The sequence below is a fragment of the Adiantum capillus-veneris genome, chromosome 19, assembly GCF_014529385.1.
Source record: "Adiantum capillus-veneris isolate H3 chromosome 19, ASM1452938v2, whole genome shotgun sequence".
NCBI classification, from domain to species: domain Eukaryota; kingdom Viridiplantae; phylum Streptophyta; class Polypodiopsida; order Polypodiales; family Pteridaceae; genus Adiantum; species Adiantum capillus-veneris.
This window is the reverse complement of record NC_140949.1, coordinates 113275969-113301658: the sequence shown is the minus strand read 5'-3', so window position 1 is coordinate 113301658 and position 25690 is coordinate 113275969.

The window sequence follows — 25690 nt, the reverse complement described above, 5'->3', positions numbered from 1 at the left end:
CCAGCTCATTTGCTTGTCGGAGAGCTTGGTCTGCGTCATGAAGTATTGAAGACTTTGGTGATCCGTCCACAGAATGAAAGGAGTCCCCAATAAATTGTGCTTCCACGAGTCTAAGGCATGTAGAACTGCGAGGAGTTCCTTTTCATATATGCCTAGAATTTGCTCAACAGGTCGAGCCTTCTACTTTCACAGGCTATGGCGTGCCCTTCTTGGAGAAAAACGGCTCCAAGGCAATCACCACAAGCTTCACATTGGACCTCAAATGGCTTTGAGAGATCCGATAGTGTCAACGTAGGTTGAGAGATTAGCTTTTCTTTAAGATTTTTGAAAGCATTGTTCTCCTTGGCAGACCATGTATACCTAACGTTTTTCTTTGTTAGGAAATGTAATGGTCCCACGATTTGTGAGAATTTTTCTATGAAGCGTCTATAGTATGCACAATACCTATAAAGCTTCTTAGTTCATGTAGATTCCTTGGATTAGGCCATCCTTTTATTACCTCTAGCTTTGATGGATCCATTTGGATGCCATCTTGAGAGTTAATGTGACCTAAATATTGAATCTCTTATAAGAAAAACTCACTTTTCTTTCGATTAAAGTTTATTCTCTTGTAAGAGTTGAAATATTACCTCGAGATGTTGCTTGTGTTCGTCTAGTGAATTAGAGTATTATATCATCAAAGAACACTCCACTAAAGTTTCGGTGAGGCCTGCATAGCTTCTCCATCATGCGGTTAAATGTGACTGGTGCATTGGTCAAGCCAAAAGGCATGACAATGTACTCGTAAAGACCAAACGTAGTGCAAAATGTGGTCTTTACAATGTCTTGATCTACTATCCTTAATTGATGGTAGCCACATTTTAGGTCAATCCTAGTGAAGTAGGTCGACCCTTGTAGCTTATCAAATAGGTCTTCTACCCGTGGAACGAGAAACCTGTTTTTGATAGTGATCCTATTTAGTGCTCTATAGTCAACATACATATGATATGTGCCATATTTCTTTTGCACTAATAAAACCGGTGAACAAAATGGAGATGAGCTAGGCCTAACCATACCCTTCTCAACTAACTCATGCACTTGCCGCATAATCTCCTCTTGTTGAGCTCGAGAAACTCTATAAGGAGGTTTAAGGCGGTGAACTTCGTAGAAGAAGTTCAATTGCATGGTCATCATTGCCTTGTTTATGAGGTAGTTCACAAGGGATGTCGTCAATGAAAACATCTTGAAATCCCTTGAGAAAATTGGATAACTCACTAAAATCGGAGAAAGTGAGCAGGCGTGTGCTGGAGCTGTTGGCAACTAGGCCCGGGAAGACGCAGCCTGCTCTGATACCAATTGTTGGAATTAGGGTTGCAGAGAATTGCACACATCTTGGAGAAGACAAAGGAAGCTCAAGGCACACAATAGAGAGTGTATCACTTAGTGTGCAATGTAAAGATAGATAGCCCTAGAATGAATGGGCGTATATACAATGCACGGGGGAAAAAACCTCCTAAAGAGGGGAAAAATGCCCTGGCGGTCCTAGTGTGTTCACACACATCACTACCACATTTATATGGTAACAAAAATCGCATTTTTCTCCTATAGAGGTTGATGGCCAACTTTAGTACATGCAATCCATGCCCTAAGTCACAAATTTGCAAAGATGCACTATCTTCTTTTGTACTTTCCCCACTTACAATCTAAAGACAATAAAAGTATTTTCAATAACATGCAAATTTAGAATGATGAGAGTACTTGTTAAAACTTGTCTACTTACTCTACTCCTATGACAAAATAAATCAACTTAAAACACGGTCAAAGTTCTTTAACAAACAATGCCCTACGTGAACTCTGAAACTTTTTTGTTTTCTTGTGTTTTTCGGCTTATATAGTGCAAGTTTAGTGGTTCTAACAGCCAACAAAACTTTGCAACAAGCTTCCTACCTACTCACAATATTCTACTCTATCTCTTTATCACTTTTGCGGTAATAATATTGCCTTGTGAATAATGCAAGATCAAGAATACCTCAATCTCTGCTCTTATTCTATCTTATCTCACTATTTACTCTATCTTAGGAAAATGTATTGGGTTTGTATGTGTCCACACTAATCTAGGTACTTATTTCTTGGCAACGATGCCAATGTCTTGGGACCACCAACCGGTCAACACCTCTCACATGTTGGGAAGAGATGGAACCAAGACTAAAATGCCAATCTTGGGAAGAAAGTGACTTTCCTAGGACATGGAAGCAATTCAAGAGGTTTAAATCTTGCATCTGAACACAATACAATCCTCTTTGATAGTCAATGTGCATTCTATCTATGAAAATCCTGGATTCTTTCCTCTAATCCCTTCACACATCCTCATGCAAGTCCACTAGCAAAACAACTCCAAACGACTTCAAACTTAATAGATCACATCCTTACACCATCTACAACATATCAAGGTCATCAGACTTACAATCTAAGCATTGAAAAAAAAAACAATTTTCTCTAGCAGACTAATTGCAGGTCACCCACTCAAACATTGGACATTCCTACTAGGTTTTCCTAAGTATTGGCATCCTTGCATAAGCAACAGAATCTCAATACAACACTCAAGTGGTGAGATAAGTCACATGTATGGTTGAATAAGTCGATTCCCGATCTCGCAAAGCACTTGCAGTATAGATATCCACATGTGGATATCAATGAGACTAACACAATGGTGCCCTTGGAATTTCAATGTGACAATCGTGCGGTGTAGTGCAAAGAGATGAGCTTACTGTAGAAAGTAGCACATGACATACAAACAAAAACCTTATCTACTTCTTTCATTCATCCGGGAATTACAACTCAGGCTTATAACCTTGACTTCTTTAGAATTACAAGATGATCATGGGGGATGGGTTTTGAGAAGAAATGTTACAACCATTTTGCATTACAACAATAAAAATTCTCCTTTGCACCTTCCTTACACAATCGATTTTCATTTTTTGTGGAATCTTCCAACAATTTCCATGGTGAGATGAGCAAAACAATGCCGAGTCTTAGCCCCAATACAAGATTTGTCCATGCAGATTAATCATAACCAATTCAAACCTAGGTCCTTGACCAAGGTGTTGTATGTTAACACACCCGGCAAATTCAAACCTAGTTCATCGACTTAGGTTTTGTGCATGTAGACCAAACCAAACAAGTTCAAACCGAAGTCATCCACAGTTTGCCAACCAATCTATGAGAGATAAGGGAGGGGGGGAGAGACAGAGATAGACATCAAGGCAGGAAAACTATATAGGTTTGACATGGGTACAATTCATGTCTTCCAAGACCTTAAGGTTTTTCCATGTGGACAAAACCCAACCAATTCAAACCTAGATAATTGACATCTTGCGAACCACAATCCATGGTCGAGAGAGAGAGAGAGAGAGAGAGAGAGAGAGAGAGAGAGAGAGAGAGAGAGAGAGAGAGAGAGAGAGAGAGAGAGAGAGAGAGAGAACTAGATAGAGATAGAGAGACAAGGGGATAGGATCAAGCATGTAAGTGTGAGTACGGTTTGCTCTTTCAATGAAGAACATGGTTTTGTAGTTGAGGGCAATATGGGTAATGTAATGTATGAAGCGTGACCCACCGGATTTCTCCCAAGCCATAATACATTGGCGTTGTAGAAAAGCTTCATTCACTTGGGAGTCAATTGAAGCATCATGTAGCAAGTGTAATGCATCGCATCTCCCAAATCACTTCTTTATGTCTTGCATCCATCCCGTGATCAAGATCTTGCTTTTATGAATCTTTTGAACTTTTTTTGCTTGCTTCCCATGCAATTGTAAGAAGTTGATGTGAGGGGTTTTGATGCATCTTTATCCTGTACTCCACAACCCTTTGCATGTCCATAGCCTCATTTGGAAGAGATCCAGACTCAAGAAGTAGGAGCATATATGGTGTTTGTGTCTTGGAGAAACTTTGCAAGAAAATGCTCTTGGACATTCTCAAACTCTTTCCAAGTAGACTTTAAGATGCTCTTGCCCCACACTTCAACTCCATAAGGAAGAACCGGTGTCGCCAATGCATCAAAAAGAGACTTCTTGAGAACCTTACACTTGATGTTTCCTGCATTACACATTCTCAAATGCATAATATGATATCTTTTCCGTTTCCAAATGACGCATAGCACATTCATGCCACTTGTGATTGGGCGGAACCTCAAGGCCAAGGTACTTAAAAGCTCTCAACAACTTCAAGAGTCTCATTGTTGTACACAATGCATGACTTCTCCTTATGGTTGATTTTCACAAGCATAAACTTTTTTTTGGATTCATTCACAATCAACCCACTATGCAAGCAAAAGTTCTCAAGGACAACCATAAGCTTTTGTGCATCTTCTAAAGTGTGTGCTAGAAGCACTACATCATCCGCACACAATAAAAGCATGATTACCGCATTGCAAATAGTGACTTCTTCAATGCCTTTTTCTTGCATAAAGTCAAGTACCATTTGTTCCAATTGATCGATGCATAGACCAAAGAGAGTTGGTGACAATGGACATCCTTGTTTAACCCCAATAGTGCTTACATTTTTTTTTGAAATTTCTCTTCCCATGTAGAATTGACAAATCACCTTCTCATAGATTCCAGAAACCGCAAGCATAAACTCACTTGGCACTTGGAGTTCTTCCATCCTTCTCCACAAATTGTTACGTAGAATCATATAAAAGGCTTTCTTAAAGTCCACAAAACAACAATACAATCCCTTCCTTTCAATCGAATTTCCTCCATGAGAACACGAAGAGTAAGAAGATGATCAATGGTGCTATGGAGTCGACAAAATCCCGCTTGTCCTTTTGCATGCTTGTCATTCTCGTCAACACAATCACTCAATTTCATCTCCATTATGCATCCAAGAAACTTTGCCATAAGAGACCAAATCATTATAGTCTAGTGGTTGTTTACATTCTTTACATCCCCTCCTTTATGCAAAGGCTTGACCCAATTAGTACTCCAATCATAAGGCATACCATGTTGAATTGCAAGGTTGAACATATCACACATACAGACATGGGTAAAATCTCCCGTCCATTTGATCATCTCCAGCTTGATACCTTGAAAATCTGCCGCTTTGCAAGTGGCCAACTTTTCAAGCCCACCGCATATATCCTCAATCGTAGAAAAAGAGGGCATACATGGGAGTGAACCATAAAATGGCATTTTTTCAGTATTTTCTTGCTTATATAATTGTCTACAATGTGTGTACATATCCACAACACTCAAGTTACCAAGATTTTCACCCTGCTTGCCCCTCAAGTTTCTCCAAAATCTTACACATGCACGTGCCTTTTCTTGGACTTGAAAAAATTATTGCTTTACTTCCCATCTTCTTCTCTTCTTTTGAATCAATGCCTTGTATGTATGCAAATGACTTTGATAGTTGTCTTTGTCCATAGTTGCATCAAGCTTTATCAAGGACTTTTGAGCATCTTGACATTCTTTATGAAACCACCTTTTGCATGATCTATCTTTGTTGATACCATGGAGATGATTTATGGCCCAAGCATTCTTCGACACAAGAACAAATAACTTTCTTGAAAGCTTCCCATTTAGTTTCCAATGGTGTGTCATATTGAAGCTTTGTCATCCTTAAATTTTGCTCAACCATTTCAATGTACATTGGTGCCCATTTGAAATCCATACATAGTGATGATTTATCTTCCCTTTGGATGAGATTATCATGCTTAGTTGCTTCTCCACATGAAAGGTCAATACATAAGGTCTGATGGTCGGATTTCGGGGTCCATTGGACAAACATAAAACTCTTTATACAATACATGATGTATTCGGTGAGTAGCATATAGTCAATCACACTATCCCCATTGTTTCCTACATGTAAATCGATTGGTTCCACTCCACAAAGATACACCATTGGCAATGAGCATACCCGTGCTATTACACATGTGTAAAAGTAACTTTCCTTGTCCTTGTTGAAAAAACCCAACAAATTTAAACCTAGATCATTGACCCCTTTCCAACCAAGGTTTGCTGGGGGACAAAGAGAAAGAAAGATAGAGAGGGAAGGCTTCAATGATTTGTTAGGTAAAATGTTTATAGTACTAGGCCTCTCTATTTTCCCATGTAGGTAAATGTCAAAACTAGAGCATTGACTACTTGATTATTATAAGTTTCTTGCAATATATATACCTAGATGAATTTGGGAAAGCTTAGATTTTTCCAAATGAACACTAATGCAATTAAAAGCTTGTGACAATAAACCACAAAAATATATAACCATCAAGCCCATTACACATAGTATTGACAACATTATTACATCATAATTGCTAATGTTGTCAATGTCAAATAGTTTCATACAATATGTCTAATGGCCTAGATTTTGTGACCCTTTGTCACAATGGCCGAGTGTGAGACCCTTGTAGAGTCTTCCTGGGCACAAGGTTTTCAATACAAGGACAAATCTCAAGCATTGTTGTCACTTTGTGAAAAAACAATCCAGTATTAAGGTGAAACATAAGAAAACATTTCTCACTTAGAGTATACACACAATTTTTGTAAATTCTTTCTCACATTGAAAAAAAAAGACATTTGTTACAAAAATACCTTGCTTGAAGGTAGAACTTGCAAACTGCAGGAACTTAGATGGGCACATGATGTTGCAATGGAGGCCACAGAGAGGATATTAAGTATTGGGTTATTGGGGTGTTGGAGCCTTCAATGTAAAGGGCCTTTGCGGCAGGTATGTTCTAGAAGCCTCAACTTTGTGGGGATGTATATGAGAGAGAGAGAGAGAGAGAGAGAGAGAGAGAGAGAGAGAGAGAGAGAGAGAGAGAGAGAGAGAGAGAGAGAGAGAGATCTAGCTATGATGACACCAAACTGCTTCTCTACATGTAATTTAGCAACATGCAAGTCTACCAAATTGTAAGTTTTATCTTTATCTCTCAAGATAAAACTTACAATTTTCTTAAGCTATAGGAAACTATAGTAGTTGTGACCACACCACGCGTGAGCACGCCCCTCGAGGGAGGATGCTATTAACTATGAGTGCTATGTCTGAGTGGCCATTTGTGTGGATCCCGCATCATGACAAAACATTCCGGAGAGTGGTTTTAGTACCTTGTGTGGGATCATGGGCGAAAACGAAACAAGGCTCCTACTTGCAAAACAAAAATGACAGTGCTTTTGCTGTTTTGCATGCAGTTTCCTTTTGTTGGGGTATAAAGCCCAATGTGGTCGCCCAGGTAAGTGGGCGGGCCGCCAGGTATGTACACATATTCTTTTGTAAAAACCTAATAAGAACTCACTATGCTCTACACATTACAGTAGAGCGAGTTCACCATATCGTCGTGCTCTTCTTCTCGCACTCTCTCTCGCGTCGCATTTCCGCTCGTACTCCTTCAACTGGTATCAGAGCTCAGATCGAGGCTCGGGGCAGCACTGCAGGAGGCTAGAGTCACCAACTCAGATTGGAGTGAAATTCGACAGGCGATGACACGGCCCCAAATCTCGTGGGTGAGCCCGAAGGACTTAGTGTTGTCAGAATTTCATTCTGAGGTCATCTTGGCCACCGTTCGGCTTCGACAAAGGTCTGCGCAGGCCATTTTCGACTACGTGGTCTCGACGGGTGCAAATCCGACTTTGCAAATTTGGGGTTTTTGGCCTACGATTGCAGGTGCTGAGGATATCGACACTCCCAGAGTGTTGATTTGTGGCTGTCTACACATCGAAGGACGGCTCACAGTTCTTAGAGACGTGTCACATACGACACGGGCGTATCTACACACAGGCTGTAGGCGACATCCACTAGTTCATCAGGTAGCTTATGTTTGTTGCTTGATATTCCAGATTTCATCCTGACATTGCAGGTACTTCCACATGGGATGTATTGTCAGAGATGATGTATGTCTATTGAGGGTTTGCTGGTTGTGAGTCACGCAGCAAACAACCGCCGCAGCGGTTACAACATACAGTGGGAAATTTGTGGATGTATGACTTTGTGGGAAGTCTATGTACTGTCAGATTTACTGCAGCCTTCGTTGAGGGTCGAGTGAGGTTTTATTGAGTTGGGGGATTCTCGAATGTTGAGATCCATTTGGTGATACAGGTCTTGGAGCGATCCCTCGAGCACCCTTAGATAGGCAGCTAGGATGTATTGACTATGAGTTAGACAGTTGGGATTGCATCTTTGCTTTACTGCCGTTGAGGCATTGTCGCAGTCTATGCTTATAGGACAGTGAGAGACAGTATAGGTGCAGGACAGGTTTACCCGCAGCTTACAGTGTCAGAGAGACAGTGTTTTTTGAGTTGTTTTTTGGTCTATTTTTGAGTACACCAGAGCCATTTTACAAAGGAGACTCTGCCAAAATTTATGGAGAATTTGAAGCTTTCTTGGTTCATTTGACAGGTTGATATTTGTTCAGAGGTCAGTTTACAGGGGAAACTCTGCCGAATTTTTCCCAGGAAAGTAAACCAATGTGAAGCGTAGCTATGGCTGGATCATAGGACACTGCTCTTTACAATATCAAGAAGCTGGATGGAACCAATTTCCCATTGTGGAAGAAGCAGATTTGGCACGTGTTGGTACAAACGAAGCAGATAAAACCTATAAAGCTCAAAGGGATAAAACCAGAAGATATGGACGAAGATGAATGGAGCGAAATGGATGAATTGGCACTTTCTACCATTATGCTGACTTTGGCAGAAACCGTTTAATTCAATGTAGCAGACGAGATGTCGGCTTATCAAGCATGGTTAAAGCTGAGTGATCTTTATGAGAAGCAGAGTGCAGCTTCACAGGTATACTGGCTTAAGAAGCTTGTTGACTTGAAGATGAAAGAAGGGACACCTATGTCCAATCATCTGAATGAATTCAACACAATCTATAGTCAGTTGTCAGCTCAAGGTGTCAAGTTTGATGAACCTGTTAGAGCTATGTTCCTGTTGATCACATTGCCGGAAAGTTGGGACACTTTTCGCACACCTTTGAGTAATTCTGCACCTCTATATGGTTTGAACATAGCAGGTGTAGAAGGAAGTCTGCTTACTGAAGAAACCAATAGAAAGACAATGGACAAAGGCAAAGGAACAGCCTTAGTTGTCAGGGGAAGGACCAAAGAAAAGTACAAAGGTGGAAAGAGGAATCAGTCTTGTAGCAAGTCCCGCAGTGTTAAAGGCAAGAGTGACATAGAATGCTACCATTGTGGCAAGAAGGGTCACATGAAAAGAGACTACAGAGAATGGAAAGCAGAAAAAGGCAAAGAGAAAGCTGAAGACCATGGTGAGAAGAACAAGTCCTCAGTGAAGATTCAAGAAATAAATGTGACAAACACTGTTGTAGAGGATGACAGTCTAGTGTCAGGAGACATCTACTTCTTGAAGAATAAAATGGACTCAGCTCTTCTTACAGCATCTGATGGAAATGCACTGAGTGACTGGATTATAGACTCAGGGGCATCACTTCATGTGTCTCCAAACAAGGAGTGGTTTACCTCTTATGTGACCACTAAAGATCATGTTCGGCTAGGCAATGGGCAGACATGTGAGATCTTAGGTGTTGGAGATGTTCAATTGAAGTTTCAGAATGGCTCTTCTTTCATACTGAAGAATGTGAGACATGTTCCCGCAATTACAAAGAGCTTGATTAGCACAGGTTTACTTGATGATGCTCGCTACGTCACCACTTTTGGACAGAACATGTGGAAGATATCCAAGGGTTCTATGACAGTAGCACATGGAGTAAAGTCTGGAGGACTTTACATGATTTATGTATCAAATGTCTCTAAAAATGTAATCAATGTAATCAAGCATCCGAACGTTTCTTTCTGGCATAGCTGGTTAGGACATATGTCCAAGAAGGGAATGGAAATCTTGTCTCGTTCTGCTTATTTTCCTGGCTTTTCATTTAATGATTTTGAATTCTGTGAACATTGTCTGTATGGTAAGCAAACACAGCAGCCACATAAGCATAGAAGCAGTAGAAGAGATACACAGTTGGCACTTGTTCATAGTGATTTGTGTGGACCTATGCTTAACCTATCTCTAGGGGGAGTTTCTTACTTTATGACATTTATAGATGATTACTCGAGGAAAGTATGGGTTTACTTTCTCAAGCACAAGGATGAAGCGTTTAGTGTTTTCAAAACGTTTGTGACACTTGTGGAGAATCAGAGTGGCAAGAAGCTTAAATGCTTACGCACTGACAATGGTGGAGAGTATGTTTCAAAGGCCTTTCAGGACTTTTGTGAGTCAAAAGGTATAAAACGTGAACTTACTGCTCCTTACAATCCTCCTCAAAATGGTGTTGCTGAGAGGATGAATAGGACCATACAAGAGAAGGTCAGAAGTATGTTGTCTAATGCACAGCTGCCTAATGGGTTTTGGGCTAAAGCTGTATCAACAGCTGTTCATCTTGTAAATAGATCTCCTAGAAAGGTTTTGCAGAAGGATTCAGTGCAAGAGATGGTATGGTCAGGCAAAATGACCTCATACAAGCATCTCAGAGTCTTTGACTGTGAGGCATATACTCACGTTGCGAAGGAATTTAGAAACAAACTTGAGCCAAAGAGTAGAAAGTGCATCTTTCTAGGCTATGGTAATTCTGGTGAGACGGGGTACAGACGTTGCGATCCCGAATCCAGAAAGGTTGTCCGCAGCAATGATGTTCACTTTAATGAATCCAAATATCATTCTAAACCAGAGAGGGTTGAGGAGGTTAGAAGAGTTGTCTTCCAAGAAGATGGACCTGCACGTGCAAGACAAAATGTCAGAGCTCAAGAGGAGCAAGGATAGGATAGAGTGGAACCACAGGTTGTGGCTGAGCTTGAGCCACCTATTGTGCATAGATCTGGATGTGTCATGCGACCTCCTGATAGGTTTGTTCCATCTATGAACTATGTCATGTTGACTGATTGCAATGAGCCTTCATGTTACAAGGAAGCAGTGCAAATGAAAGACTCCGGGAATTGGCAATTGGCCATGCAGTCAGAGATGACAGCTCTGCATAAAAACAAGACATGGAAGCTAGTTAAATTACCACAGGGCAAAAAGGCTCTACCTTGTAAATGGGTTTACAAGTATAAGATCACCGCTCATGATAGTCAGCCAAAGTACAAAGCAAGGCTTGTTGCCAAGGGCTTTAAGCAAGAACAAGGCATTGACTTTGATGAAGTCTTCTCTCCGGTGGTCAAGATGACTACATTGAGATGCTTTCTTGGATTGGTTGCCATATTAGATTTGGTGTTGCACCAAATGGCTGTCAAGACAGCATTCTTGCATGGTGATTTAGATGTGGAAATTTACATGCAGCAGCCAGAAGGGTTTGTTGAGAAAGACAAGGAAGATTGGGTATGCCAGTTGTTAAAGAGTCTTTATGGCTTAAAACAATCACTGAGGGCATGGTACCATAAATTCCACAAGTTTATGCTTTCTCAAGGCTACAAACGTAGTGAGTTCGATCACTGTCTATATACAAAGAAGGCTAAGGATGGTAGTTGGCTGATCCTTATTTTGTATGTGGATGACATGTTGATTGCTGGCAAGCACTTGGAAGAAATTTCAGCTTTGAAGTCAAAGATGGCAAAATCGTTTGACATGAAAGACATGGGTGAGGCAAGTCATATACTTGGTATGCGCATTGAGAGAGACAGATCAAAGAAGTTAATTTGGTTATCTCAAACAGAGTATATTGAGAAGGTTTTGCAACGTTTCAATATGGAGAAGGGAAAGGCATTGAGTGTTCCATTGCCACCATATGTGAAACTTAGCAAACAAGATTGTCCGGTGTCTGAGGAAGAACAGGCTGAAATGGATAAGATTCCATATGCGTCTGCAGTGGGTAGTTTGATGTATGCAATGATTGCTACTCACCCAGACATTGCATTTGCAGTGGGAGTAGTAAGTCGATACATGTCAAACCCAGGCAAGAAACATTGGGAGGCAGTGAAAGGAATATTGAGATACCTGAAAGCTACAAAGAGTATGCGTATATGCTATGGGAGTCAGGAGCTAAGTGTAAAGGGTTTTACAGACTCAGATTATGCAGGTGACTTAGACAACCGAAGGTCTACGTCAGGGTATGTCTTTACATTGGCTGGTGGAGCAGTATCATGGCGTTCTATATTACAAGATTGTGTTACTCAGTCTACTACAGAGGCTGAATATGTTGCAGCATCAGAGGCATGCAAAGAATCAATTTGGCTTAATCGACTAGTAACAGATTTGGGAATCAAAGAAGAGATGCCTGTGTTATATTGTGATAGTCAAAGTGCTATACAATTGGCTCGCAATCCAGTTTATCACTCAAAGACAAAGCATGTGGATGTGAAGTATCATTTCATCAGGGAAATGCTCAAGGATAAGCAACTTCAGCTTGTCAAAGTTCACACCACAGAAAATCCTGCTGATCTACTTACAAAAGGACTTCCCTCAGAGAGCTTTGCGCATTTTCGCAAGCAGTTAGGTGTAGGGTAGTACATCACTTCTCTACATCTCTTGTATATTAGCTTGTATAGTAGCTTCTCTCACACTTAAAGTACCACATTGGACTTTAAGTGGGAGGTTGTTGGGGTATAAAGCCCAATGCGGTCGCCCAGGTAAGTGGGTGGACCGCCAGGTATGTACACATATTCTTTTGTAAAAACCTAATAAGAACTCACTATGCTCTACACATTACGGTAGAGCGAGTTCACCATATCGTCGTGCTCTTCTTCTCGCACTCTCTCTCTCGCGTCGCACTTCCACTCGTACTCCTTCACCTAAATGAAAGGAGTCAATCCGATAGGCAGGAAGAAGTTGGACACGCAAGGGAACCACCATGCGGGGTTAGGCAGGTAGAAGTTGGACACGCAGGGGTAGGTGAGAGAAGTGGAGCAACTGCACAGCCAAAAAGAGACGACATTGCGAGCTATTGCAGGCTAGTGAAGGACGCGCCATGCAAGGCAGAGGAAGCGGGTGAAGAGCAGATGGAGGTCGATGATGAGCAAAGGGTTAGGGTTTTCTTGATGCATGGAGATCTCTCTCTATCTCTCTAATGCACATGAGAATGGTGTTGGCTTTCACTGTCTTGCCCCTCTTCTATCTTCCTGTGTGCGTTTCAACCTCTCTCCTCTCCTGTGGAGAGAGAGAGAGAGAGAGAGAGAGAGAGAGAGAGAGAGAGAGAGAGAGAGAGAGAGAGAGAGAGAGAGAGAGAGAGAGAGAGAAATATGAATGTAAGTTCCAATGAGGCAAATGTACAGCCTATGGGGGTTTCTGAAAATGTCGTAGATCAGCCTATTACTGATGCATATGTACATGATGTACTTGATGAGGAAAGGGCTGAAAATGAGCAGGCTAGAGGTATGCCAAAATGGCTGGTGCACACTTTGCGTGACAGTAAATTGGATGCACCTTTGTCTAGTCGTACTCGTTCAGGCTCTCACCATGCATCTTATGCATCAGATTGTTATGCTTTGGCTGTATCTAGCTTACATGATGTTGAGGAGCCTCTGACTTTTGATGAAGCACAAAATTCAGAAAATTGGATAGCTGCCATGCAATCAGAATATGATGCACTTATAGAAAATGACACATGGACTTTATGTGATTTGCCTCCTGGCAAAAAGGCCATTGGTACGAAGTGGGTTTACAAGTTGAAACGCAAGCCGGATGGTGAGATCGATCGCCATAAGGCTCGACTTGTTGCAAAGGGTTATGCACAGCAAAAAGGCATAGATTATGAAGAGACTTTTGCTCCCACTTGTCGTATGACTACTGTGCATTTTCTATGTGCATTGGAAGCTCATTTTGGTTGGGATGTACATCAATTAGACATTGTTACTGCTTTCTTAAATGGTGACATATTTGAGGAAGTTTATGTAACGCAGCCTCGCGGTTTTGTCATAAAAGGACAAGAGGACAAAGTGTGCAAATGTAACAAGGATTTGTATGGGTTGAAGCAATCTCCTCGTGCTTGGTATGAGAAAGCTGACACTCATTTGGTCAAACAAGGCTTTCGTAACAGTCCAACAGAAAGCACATTGTATGTAAAGCGTGAGGGTGATACATTTCTCATTGTGGTTCTTTATGTTGATGATTTGTTGATCACTGGACCAAATGAGAGACATATTGCTGAATTTAAGGCTGATTTGAATGTTACTTTCAAGATGAAAGATTTGGGGCTGTTGCATCATTACTTGGGTATACAGTTTAAGCAGTGTGATGGTGGTATTGCCTTGTGTCAAAAAAGTTACATAGAGACATTACTATGTAAGTTTGGACTTGAGGATTGCAAACCTATTACCACTCCCATGGAAACAAGTTTGAAGTTGAGTCTACATGATGCGGGTGATCCTGCTGATGTCACTCTTTACCAAACTACTGTTGGCTGCCTCATTTATGTATGCAACATGAGGCCGGATATTCAGTTTGCAGTCTCACAGGTCAGCAGATTTATGCATAGCCCAGGGTCTAAGCATTGGTAGTCTGTCAAGAGGATTTTTGGCTACCTTAGTTGCACTTTACATCTTGGCTTGTTTTATCCCAAGGGGGGATTATTGCCGCCAGACTTACATGCTTTTTCGGACTCAGATTGGGCTGGTTGTTTTGACACGTAAGTGTCCACAAGTGGTTTTTGTTTCATGCTTGGCAGTTCATGTATATCATGGTTGAGAAAGAAGAAACCTACTGTGGCCACTTGGAGTTGTGAGGCTGAGTATAGGGCAGTCTTCACAGCTACAGTCGAGTGTGTATGGCTCAGATGCCTTATGGCTGATTTGGGTGTTGGACAGGACACTGCCAACTCTATCTACACTGATAGTCAGAGCGCATTGGCAGTTGTGAGGAACATAATTTTTCATGCTCGCACAAAGCACATTGAGGTGCATTACCACCATGTTAGGGAGAGGCTCTTAGCAAGAGAGACCAGCTTGGCTTATGTGCCAACACAGGACAACCTTGCAGTTCTTTTCACAAAGGCATTGTCTCGTGAGAAGCTTGAATCTTTCCGCAAAGCTTTGGGCTTACTCCCCTTTGTGGAATGATCATGTCCTCAGGGCATGGAACTTCCCTTTAGTCATGTGCCAGCTCTCGTTCACCGCATCACTCCAAGGGGGATTTGTTACCATGTACATGTGGTAGTGATGTGTGTGAACACATCACTACCACACACTAGGACCGCCGGGGCATTTTTTTCCCTCTTTAGGAGGTTTTTGCCCCCGAGTATTGATATATATGCCCATCAGTCTAGGGCTATCTATCTTTCCATTGCACACTAAGTAACACACTCTCTATTGTGTGCCTTGAGCTTCCTTCGTCTTCTCCAAGCTATGTGTGTTTCTATACAACCCTAATTCCAACAAGAATAGGGATTTTTGAGCCTTGCAGTGCGTCTGCTTTGTGCAGATAACGGGGCATCACTGTTGAGAGCTATGCTCTTAATAGTGGAGTCCTATGGGGCTTGCCTACTGCTTAACCACTATTGAGCTATTAGAATCTTGATAGGAGCCGGTGTTTTTTTGGTGGTGAAAGACCCTCTCTTCTATTCCTTGCAATTAATGATATTTGAGCCACGGGTACAGGAGTTTGAGTGCTTTTCCAAAGGGGTTAAGAGGAGTAGCAACTAGGGCTTGAAGTGCCAAAGTACACTTAGAAATTTTACACCTAAAATTTGTTAGAATGGCTGACAATAGTAAAGAGAGTGAAATTAATGTTTATAGCTTTGATATTGGTAATGAACAAGCTACTAATGATGCCCCTATGCTTGTCAATTACCTTGTTACTAGGCTTTGACAAGCCATGGGCAATCCATCCCTCCAAGGTGAAGTGCAATGGAAGCTACATGCTCATGGGATTCTCCAAACTCCCCACCAAGAAGAGAGAGTACCTAGGAAGCCTCCTTGTGAGAAAGAGTCCTCTCTCCGATAAGGGAAGAAGAAGAGGATCCCTATGAAGGGCTCAAAAATCTACTACTTGATAGCTCATCTCCTTCCCAAAGGAGAACTTAAGTTTCAATGGTAGAGTCCCCACCAAAAGAAAAAGAAATAAGTGAGTCTCCTGCCACCTCGGCGGAGATGGCTCCACGAAGATGGTGGGAAAAACTCTCTCCAACACCCCCTAAACAGAGAAGAACATCGCACACTTATCTACACCATAATTCAAAGAGGGACGAGAGAAAACAAGAGAAGAAAAAGGTCAGAAAGAGGTCACCCTCTTCTGCATCTTCCTCATCCTCTTCCTCTTCTAAAGAAAGTGATGGTGCAGACAAGGAGGAACAAGGGAAGAAAAAGGCGAGAAAGAGGTCACCTTCTTCTCCATCCTCTTCAAATTCTTCCTCTTTTGAAGAAAGTGATGGTGAAGCTCTTGAACCACCTAAAAGAAGAAGCCATACAAAATCCTATGCCACATGGAAGAGGTTGTCCAAGCTCAAAAAGTTCAAAGAGGGAGGAAAGAAAATCTCTTTCCTTAGCTATGATGGCACCTTTAGTGCTACAGACAAAGTCTTGGCCTTCATCCAAAAATTTGATGCGGCGTTCGGAGATGAGGGCTTCATGGAGTCCTCTAAGCTATGCCATGTAGCTATGCATTTTCAAAAGTCCGCCAGGCAATGGTGGTCTAGCCTATGAGCAAACGGTGAAGCTCCACAAACATGGAAAGCTTTAAGAGCTTCCATCATGAAATAGTTTTCGGCTACCGATGCCAAAGACAAAGTACTCACCGAATGGCGAAGCTTGCTGCTCTCTCCCTACAAATTTATTCACAAATATGTAGACAAGTTTTGGGACTTACATATCCTCAAAGCCACTGTCTTCCAAAAGATGGATTTTGAAGAGAAAAAACAACAATTTTGTGCGGGTTTAATTGAAGATATGGCGGAGTATGTCAACTCCCAAAGGCCACGCACCATATCTGTGGTCATACACCATACCATGGTGGCTTCACAAATCAATCTCCAACAAGGGGCTAAGAGAAATCTTAAACCAACGAAGAACAAGGACCATAATAATGAGCCTAAGGGGAAGGACCATGTCCAAAAGTCGCCCAAAGGCAATGCCAACAACAACAAAGCTAAGGAGAAGGGAGTTTATAAAGGAAAAAATAAACTCTCTCCTGAAGAGCTAGAGCATTATCGTAAAGATAACCGTTGTTTCAAGTGTGGGGAGCAAGGGCATGCTTATCGTGCTTCACCCCACAAGAATACACAAAATGAGCCACCTAGAGCTAGGATGCTCACCACAAAGGATCTCCTCTATGCCATGCTTGGGGAAAGGTAAGAGAACATGATGCTTTTATTCTCTTTGACCCTAGTTCTAATCACAATTTCATATCCACAGAGTTGGCCACCAAGCTAGGCATCCAAACCATGAGATGGGAGATGTCCTACCTACCGATGGTGCTCTCAAGGGGCAACAAGCCTCAGTCACTCCCTTAATTCAGGCTCCATCTCCAAAGCTATGTGGACAAGGAGGATTTCTTTATCTCTCCTCTCAAGCACGAGGATGTAATTCTAGGGGCACCATGGTTTGATTGCAACATTGTTGCCGATGTTAAATTCCCTAAAAGGAAAATCTAATTTAGGTTCAGGAAAAAAGATATGTACATAGATGCTAAAGAGTTGGGTAACACCATACCCATTGTACATATGTGACAAAATGGGTAGACCAACAGCAACTGATATGACTCCACTTACTCCAGTTCAACCACTGGGAGTATTTATGAAATGGGACCTGGACTTCATGGAACCATTCAAGAAGGTCACTCCAAGGAAGAACCGGTATATCTTAATGGCTACATGTTATGTCACTAAATGGGTAGAGGCCAAGGCTCTTCTAGATAATACTGCAAATTCCACTAATGTTTTCCTATTTGAAAACATTATTTGCCGATATGGATCCCCCATTGAGCTTGTGTCTGATCAAGGGACACATTCCATCAATGATACCATGGAGCTTTTGATGGAAATGCTCTCCATTAAGCACAGGAAATCAACTCCTTATTATCCTAGGTGCAATGGGAAAATAGAGAGCAGTAAAAAAACCATCAAGAATATCCTTACCAAGATTGTTTAGAAGGAACCACATCAGTGGGATCTTAAGCTACAGACTGCTCTATGGGCCTACAGAACAACTTATAAAGTCACCACTGGAATGCCACTTTTCAGAATGGTATATGGTACTGAAGCTGTAGTGCCTATTGAATTTGTGATTCCCAATCTCAGAATGAAAGTGGAATATGGACTAGATTTTATCATAATCTTAAACATAGATTGAAAGAATTAGTGCAGTTGGATGAGTTTCGATAATATGCCATGTTGGAACATGAAATTTTTCAGCAAAGAAGAAAGAACTGGCATGATAGAAGAGTCAAAGTTGGAGAGTTCTAGAAGGGAGACTTCGTTTTGCTTTATCAATCCAAATTGGGCCCTAAGAAACCAAATTTAAAGATAGCTTGGGCTAGTCCATATAAAGTTGATTGGGTTTTCTCCAATGGCACAGTAAGGTTGAAGAACTTATCTGGACTACTGTTGCCAGGTGTTTATAATGGGGCCAAAATTAAGCTATATTATTCTAATGAGAAAGAGACCTCCAGAGAAGAAGATACTAGCATTCTGGGTATTGATAACCAAGAACTTTGAGAACCAGACATTCTAAACCTCTTCCATGTACAACCAGTACCAGAAGCAGTGACGGTAAAAGTCTCAGCATGATAAAACAGTGCTAGTGGCAGAGTCAGTAAAGTGTCAGAGCCAGTACGAGTTCTCATGGGGAAAGTGCCAGTGGGAATGCATGTGATAATTATTAAAGGGACTATGGGAAGAATTAGCCAATGCATGTATGCCATGTCATCGACGGTGCACAAAACTCTAGGAACGGTAAGTAGTGGAGCTTTTATAGCGCGCACACGTATACCAGTAAGGCGGGTGGGCATTCTTCCTCACAAATCTCCTATGTGATGCCTACCTGTTGTTACACACTCGACATTGCCAAGCTTTGAGGACTCTTCACTATAGCCGCAAACCTCCTTGTTAGAAGAATCTGTTGATCATTGTCTATCTCTACCCAACACACCTTGCTGTGGCTTTGAATATACAAGTAAGTCTTCTTCCTCTATAGACTTATCATCCTCACAGTGTATGGGTAGAAGGAAAATGTCAAAGAAGATGAAGGATACCATAGATAAAAATGCAGTGATCATCAACTCTCTTCAAGCTTCCCTACCACTTATCCCACATAGCAAGATACAAAGGTATGTGTTTACTGATCAGGCCAAAGTGCTGCTACAGCTATGGGATTTTCATGTGGTTGTGTACGCTACAAGGTTAGATTTTGACACGTGCATTATCAAGCAACTTCTTGATTCTTTCAATGCTGAGGAAGGCAGTGCTATTGTCAATGGTGTAAGAGTCACAACAACACACGTCGACATTGCCTATGCTTTCAAAATGCCCAATGAGTCAAAGCCAACCACAACATCTACAGAGCAGATAAGTCTGGCTCTGAAAGAGGATGAAGCAGCCAAAAAGAAATGAAAGGCTAGTGCACAAGGGTTCCAGTAGTAGGACTGGATGTCCCCTCAGCCTACAGGTTTGTTGCTGAAGATGTTAGCTTGAAGAACAATCCCACCTATGTGTCAGAGAAGTTGTTTACCATGCTGCTTGGCAAAAATATTAAATGCTATAGCTAAATTCAATTTATGTCAGATTTTGTCTCACAATGTACTACAACAGACTGCCAAGCTGAAATCTTAGACTGTATTCAAAGCGAGGTATGTCTAGAAATTTCTATACTGGGCAACTGCTCCAGAAGCCTCTTTCCATGTAAAGATGGCTTGGAGTCTCAAACCCATTCTAGCAACTAACAATGTAGAGCTATTTTCAGACGACGAGGTTCCAGGAAATCATTTGTCCCTAATTGGACATAGGAGAAAGGCAACACAGGTGGAGGCCAATGGTTCAAAGAGACCAAGAATTACGTTGGCAAAGAGCACTACTTTACTAAAGCAAGTGGAGAGTCAGGTTAAACCCTTGCCTACTAAAAAATCCTCGACAGGCTAGACTTCAGCCAAACCTGAAGAGCAGACTTGAGCAGACACCAACACTAAAAAAGGCGAGCAAGAAACATCAAGCACTGAATAGGTAGCAGTCAATAATGACAAGGGAAAGGGTTCCCCACCTGCCAGTCCAGGTAACAAAAGTTTCTTTCAGTGAATTGGATTTATCCATAGCCAAGAAGGATAGGTTACAATAGTTACAACATAACCCTGTCAAAGGCCGATTGATTTTTCAAAAACCGGATTTGGCAGCATTACCATACATGGCTCCCGTTATGGTGAGCCGATCCAATCTGACCCGGCAACAGTAGATGATGGTTGCTCGGTGCTTATCCAATCATCATGGAACACCATTGTGAATGCCTTAGAATAGATGATGTATGCGTCACCTTCCAATGAAGAAGTGTCAAAGATGAAAGAAGAACTAGAAAGCAGCCAGCAACAGATTCAAAAACTCCAGCAGGATATCGAGGCACAATCTCTTAGGTATGGTATTGCTGAAAATCAGCCAGCACAAACAATTAAGGAGCTACAAGCAAAGTTTTGTCAGCTCAAAACAAAGAATCTGCAGTTAAATGAAGACAAGGCAGAAGCCTTAAGAAATGCTGACAGATTTCAGACTGTGCTGAGAATGAAGCGGATTGACTTCAATACGTTGCTCACAACCCACACTGCATTGAAGGCCTCCCTTACAAAGAGATATATCTATAATAACCTTGCTGATACTTTGACTCCACAAGGCAATGTAACCATGCAACTAGACAATTTAAAGGCACTTATGGAGACCATACAGAGTGATTTGCAAGAAAAGCTCTCTAAATACAACATAGCCTTAACAAATCAAGCAATTATGGATTATATTGATAAGCAAAATGATCCTAACGAGGATTTTGAGAGGGAAGAAGAGCAGGATGAGGAAGGGGAGGACAACCCAACAAATAAACCTGATGATGATGATAATATTCCTCCTTCCCCACTCTCAGGCTTTGGAGCTGGGGGATCAACTGTTATAGGGGACAGTGAACCCAAGAAAGACCAGCCATACCAGTAGTTGGGTGAATAGTGATCCATTAGGAGAAAGTTGGACTCACTTTTGGGCCTTTCAGTTCTAGAGAGAGAGTGGCACTCGACCAATGAGGAAGAGGCTAACATTACGTTGAGAATCAACATTTTGGAGCCAAGATCTTTTAGAAAAAAGGAAGAAAATATTAATTTTGTTCATCAAATTACACAATTTCACGCTTTCAAGGCATAAATGCCATAAGCCATACTAATTCTGTATCGCGACGAATTTCAGAACTTTCATTGAAGACTCTATCTAGTATCTATGTTCCCGCTCAAAAATATGACGTTGAGTAGCTCTACTTCCCTCTCAAAACTTCTTCCCTTTTTCATATTTGTGTTAACTTTTCTATGTATTCCAGTGCACATCATGACTACTTCTCGAAGGCCTAACACTACCATTGACTCTGTTAGCATTTTTAACTGTTATACTACAGATGATCAAGCATGGATACCATCTCGAATAACTATTGGAAGTTGGGTTCTACTGCAAACTAGGAGGAGGAAGAGGAGGCAACGCAATGATTTCATGGAGTCTTTCAAGGGACAAGTTAAAGAGTTTAAAGTGTGTGCACAAAGCAAGCGGGTGAAAGAGGTCCTCGTACAACATGCTTTCCAGCATGTAGACTTAAGGTTGCAAACATCTCCTCCAAGTTTTCTACGGCATCGACCCAACTGTAAGTTATCTTGAGAATCTCACTTAGTGCATGATTATATTCAAAGTTTAAGTGGTGGGGGATATCATCTTTGGTATGTTTCAGATATTTATCCATCGAATAAGACGGATTGGCAACCAGTTGAGAGCATAGTTGGGATTTTTGATGCTTTCCATGCATTTATTGGTGAGCAAATGTACCAATGAAGACAACACAAGGACATTGCAGATAATGGAATATTCTTTTATGATATGTCATATTTGGAACCGAGAACTTCCTTTGGTTTGGGTCGTGTAGACCCTTTGTCACTTCCATCCTTTGACAACAAGGATTGGTCTCTGCCAGCTTCACAAACTAGTGAAAGCTTTAGAAATAGGTTATTTCAGGATATACAAAAGCCCGCAAGTATTCAATTGCCACAAAAATATTTCGGCTCGCACTATTTATGCCTCTTGAAGTGTTTGTAGATTTCTTCTTTGATGAGCAAATAAGAACTACCACAACGATGTTCATTTGCAAGTCTAAGAGCTGTTTGGACTTTTTAGATGATAAGTGGGATAGGAAACAGTCACAGGGCAAAATCTGTATTTTGCAAAAGAAGTACATAATTTGAAAGTTCATTATAAGCTCTCAAAATCTCATAGTGTCGTTTACTATTTTGGATATCATTGTAAGGTCTCTGACCCCGACCAAAAAAGAGCACCATTGTACCATGAAATGAATATAATGGAAAAAGTTACTAATTTTAGCAGTTTTCTGAATTCTATCAGTGCCATGATGTTTAGAATGTTATAAATCTTGGAAATGTGAATTAAAATAATTTTTGTGAAAAATTTTCCAAATATAGTAAGTTTTTGGTCACAGATCTTGCTCGTCTACAGATCTTGCACATCGAAGAGGTACAAAGTGAGGAAGAAGGAGATACATCGAAGAGGGTAAAAACGACGGGCTTAGGTCCATCTTCTCCCTCAGGTTCATCTTCTCTCGCTCCTGACTTGTGACTATCGCCACCTCGCATGGCGCTCCCCCGCATTTGAATTTCCCCAAGCCATTTGTTTCTTCTCTTTGCGGATGTGTTGTAAAGAGCGTGTAATTTTTGAACTGTGAAGAAGCTCCTTCTGCCTTGCTCTATGAATTAGTAATCTATAAGTCCATTGGTGTAACTCTAATAGGCTATTGGCCTTATCCTTTCCTCCCCCATGTCTAGTGTGCTTAAAATAACCTCTTCTTGCCATGTAGTGGGTCTTTTCCATGCCTTATCTGGACCATATTGATAGTGATCCGTATATCTTTGGCAAAATATGGACCATGGTTGAACAATATGTGCTGCATTGAAATAAAACAAAATGGTCAGTAGAGTACAATTAAAAATTTTCTTTTGTATACGTAGAATGCTAACCCACCATGTAATCTGTGATATGTTGCCCACCCCACCTTGTAAGGTAAGCCTTCTTCCAATCCAGCAAGGCTACTTGAAATGATGTGAGCTTACTTTGGTCCCAAGAATGCTGCTCAACGTAGTGGAAAATTTTATCTAGTGATTTCCACATGTTCGCTTTGTGATTTGGATTGCCCCACCACTAGCATTGTCTTCAACCAATTTATGTAACTATTTCCATTTGTTGAACAGGTTACTCCTCTCTTCTCTATCTGAATCTTTGAGGCTAAACCCAAGAAACCTTCTGGCCTTCACGCCACCTATCGATCTTTCCTAGGTACCTTGTAACGACTTTGAGACATCTTAGGGTCCTCTTCAATTTTGACATTGCCTCCATGCAAACCAATTTCTGAGATCACTCCCTCTAATGCTTTGATCACTCTTTTTGACTCACTCTCTGGCTTTAATATCCATGCAAAACATATGTACAAATGAACCACCTTTTCAATTATTCGACAGAGTGCATGAAGTGTACAGACGTGAACTCTACTCAGAGAAATGTTACCATATACATGTGGTAGTGATGTGTGTGAACACACTAGGACCGCCGGGGCATTTTTTCCCTCTTTAGGAGGTTTTTTCCCCCGTGCATTGTATATACGCCCATCACTCTAGGGCTATCTATCTTTCCATTGCGCACTAAGTAACACACTCTCTATTGTGTGCCTTGAGCTTCCTTCGTCTTCTCCAAGCTGTGTGTGTTTCTCTGCAACCCTAATTCCAACAATTGGTATCAGAGCAGGTCACGTCCTCCCGGGCTTAGTCGCCAGCTGCTCCAGCACACGCCTGCTCACTTTCTCCGATTTCAGTGAGCTTTGGCGAGCGTTCGCAGGTCGACAAATATTTTGGGCGAGCTCGAAGAGCTCGGTCTGCTCAGAATTTTGATTTGGGCTCATTTCGGCCTCCGTTTCCACTACGGGCAGTACTGCACAGGCTATTTCGTCATTTTGTGCAGATTTTCTGTCAGTGCCGTTTTCTGCATAACAGGTGCCTTATAGTCTTCTACGGTTTGTGCTATATAGCACAAGTTGTTCCCGCTCCATTTCTCCTATTTTCGGGCAGTTTTCACATCAGGTGCAGCATTTACCATGGCTGACAACAACAACACAGATGTGTTCAAGATGTTTGCTGCTGAGGACAGGTTGGATGGGGACAACTACCCTATGTGGGCTTATATGATGCAACACGTTCTTGTGTCAAAAGGTGTCTGGAACATTGTGCAGGGCATTGATGTACGTCCTGGTTCTGAAGATGTAGGCGATATTGAGGATGTTGCAGGTCTTGCTGCAAGGATTGCAGCTGTTAGAGTTGTTTTGCCTACAGCAGAACAAGCTCGTTGGGATGTTAAGGATGCGCAGGCTCATGCATTGATTGCGTTGTCTGTGAAGCGCACCATTATTCCTCACATCCGTTCAGCAAAATCTGCAAAACAGGCTTGGGATATTCTAGCAGGTCTTTATGCAAGCCGCAATGAGGCTAAAATTGCTTTGCTGCGTAAAGAGCTAGAGTCGAAGATTATGCATGAGGAAGATGATATGGACACTTTCCTTGCTAGTGTCAAGGATATCAATGAGCAACTCATTTCTGCAGGTGAAGTCATTTCTGACAGTTCCCTTGTGCAGACTGTTCTTGATGCCTTACCAGATTCCTACCAGACTTTTGCTAGTACTTGGAGACTGATGACCCAAGGAAATCCTGAAGTTGTCAAGTTTGATGCATTATGCACATTGCTGTTGCAAGAGTCACTTTCTAGAAAAAACAGGACTAGGCAGCGTGCAGTTGAACAGGCTTTTATTGCTTCTCAAAGAAAGGGTGGTAACAGTAATGCAGCCACTTCTTATGGTTCTGCTGCGAGTGGCAAAAATTATGTTCCTAATGCTTCTGTTGGCAGCACTTCGTCTGGCAATTCTGGTGATAAGGGCAAAAAGAAGATGCGTTGCCATTATTGTAAAGCCAATGATCACTTGATCAAGTCGTGTCCTAAGTTGAAGGCCAAAGAGGCTAAGAAGAAAGAGGGTGGTTCCACTGCAAATGCTGGTTCCACTACAAATGCAGCCATTGTTGAGTCTTCTGTGAAAGGAGATTGTGATGCTGATGTTGATGCAGAATGGGCTTTTAGCGCAGAGTGCACTTACAATCCTGCTGTCCATGATGCATGCTTGTCAGTTGCTGCAGATTCACATGTGTGGTATTTCGACAGTGGTGCTACAAAGCACATTACCTCACATCATGAATTGTTTACCTCTCTCGAGTCTGTCCCTCATGGGAATTCAGTCACTTGTGCCAACAACGCCTCTTATCCAGTTCAGGGAGTTGGAAAGATTGTGCTCACTGCTGCTAATGGCAGTTCCTTCACACTTGTTGATGCACTTTATGTACCTGGGATCAAGAAGAATCTATTGTCTGTATCCGCACTTGCTAGACTTGGACTTGTAGTCAAATTTGTGGATGACAGATGTACAGTTCATGATCTCAGTTTTGGTGATGAAATTGTTGCATCTGGGCTTTTGTGCCGTGGGCTGTATAAGCTCACTTTGTATGACAAGTGTGGA